Here is a 2,016-nt window from a genome sequence, read left to right as displayed (position 1 = left end):
AATCCTGTCCACCTTTATCAAGGTAGGAATCACACGTCAATATAAGGGTGGGGTCATCTGGACCCCATAAGAGAGCAAAAGGTTTAACTGGTCCTATTTCTAAAACAAAGAGTTAAAGATAAATAAATTAATAACAAAAATGTAAAAACCTGGCTTATATTTTTAATTTCTTTGACATTATGAAATTCTTTTGGATAGGATGGCCTTAGTGCACTGGTAGAGCAGAGGACCCCTGATCAGAAGATTGCAGGGTCGGTTACCTCTCTGTCCGTCCAAGGGTTCTTGGGCAAGGCACTGAACGCCAGATTCCTCCTGGGGTCATAGGTTGGTGCCAGTGTTTGGCAACTGAGTGTGAATGTGTGTGTGCATGGGTGAATGGGACTGTGACTGTAAAGCGCTTGGGCCTTCTAAGAAGGTAGTATACCGCTATATAAGTATACAGCTTGTATACAGCTTTTACCAAAGTAGCCATGAGTGTTATTGATTCACTTTGTGCACAGGACTCTTTAAGTTTCCTCTGAAGAAGGCAGACATAAACGCCAAGGCCTTCTTCTTTATCAGCTGGAAATCTTATCATGCAATCTTTCCCAGAGATACGGGAAAATCCTTCCCTGTTTGTCGAAACTCCTATCTCCTTCTCAATAGAGATTAGGTTTAAGGCTTACCTACGACCCTAGCCATCACAGAAATGAGTGGAGGGGGGGTGGCACACAGCAGCAGAAGATGAAGAGATACGGTGAGAAGGAGAGAAGCAAATTGACTGTCCTCAGAGACGTGCTTTGGACTGCTCGTTGAAAGACGAGCAGGTGGATTAACACTTGGGCATTAATGCGGCTAACAGATCGGGTCACAGGAAAGTGGTTTACGATAGCTTCTGCAGCCCATAAATCAAAGGAGATCTTGCAGTGACCCACACTTGGACTCACATTGCAAACAGCAGCACTTCAAAAAGTATTTGACTGAAAATTATCTGAGCAGGAACCAATGGCCTTAAAGACCCACTAAGATGTTCTTGTTTTTCTCATGATAGACATGTATTAAAAAAAAAAGCTTAAAATTGAATTTCTTAGTATTTTATTCAACATTTTTGTAAGTCAGGATTAGATGCAATTGATGTCGCTAGAAAAAGCTTTGAAAAGTGATGTACAAGTCACTAAGGTTAGCCACAAGCTCCCTCCATTCTGCTGTATCCGCGTGTTGACGACTAGATGCATGTACGTCTTTGTTTTCTTTGTCCGACTTGCCAATATTGCTCACTATTTTCATCAGTAACGATAGCTTTAGGGTGTGAAAGGCTGAAAGCTAGCTGGAGAGCACGTAAAGAGACTCTGCGCCAACAGACCTACCCACAACTCAGAGGTGAATTTCTACAAAAAAAAAAAATGCGAGAAGTTACAGATATAATCCATAAAAACTAGACAAGTTGTGTTACCTGTAATAATGCTAGTTTGAATGCTATTTGCTTAATGTAGTCACTGAAGACGCTGAAGCAGTTTGTGCAAAATGCTACAGCAATTTACTGAAATGATTTGCTGAAAATGCAAAAGCTATTTGCAAAATGCTATATGACTTGAAAAGATTGTTGAAGTCGGCCTAGGTTTCTGAAAAATGTGTCGTAAGATTGCTTAAAAATCCTCAATTGATGGCAGTTTTGCAAAAAACATTAAGTGTGTTGCTTAAATATTAGCTAAACCCAGGGCCTGCCCTGAGCATAGGTGACCCAGGTGCTCGCCTAGGTCGCCATCTGCTTGAGTTGGCGGCAAATCACAAAGATTATATGATCATTTTTTTCTATTTTTCTCGTAAATAAAATTACTCAAAAGTTTAATGTGATCAATAATTCAAGCGCAGTGCCCCTTCCTTCCTGTCGCTGCTGCCAAGCTAAAGAGGGAGGAGAGGGGTGCGCAGTGTTGGTGCTTTTTTAATATGTTAATGATGAAAAAAGGAAGAGGAGGAACCATGGGCTCAAATCAGAGGTTTATCTGCTTTACTTATACAAATTTGACTGGCTATTCT

This window comes from Oryzias melastigma, linkage group LG15, assembly GCF_002922805.2.
Source record: "Oryzias melastigma strain HK-1 linkage group LG15, ASM292280v2, whole genome shotgun sequence".
Classification (NCBI taxonomy): domain Eukaryota; kingdom Metazoa; phylum Chordata; class Actinopteri; order Beloniformes; family Adrianichthyidae; genus Oryzias; species Oryzias melastigma.
This window is presented reverse-complemented; position numbering follows the sequence as displayed.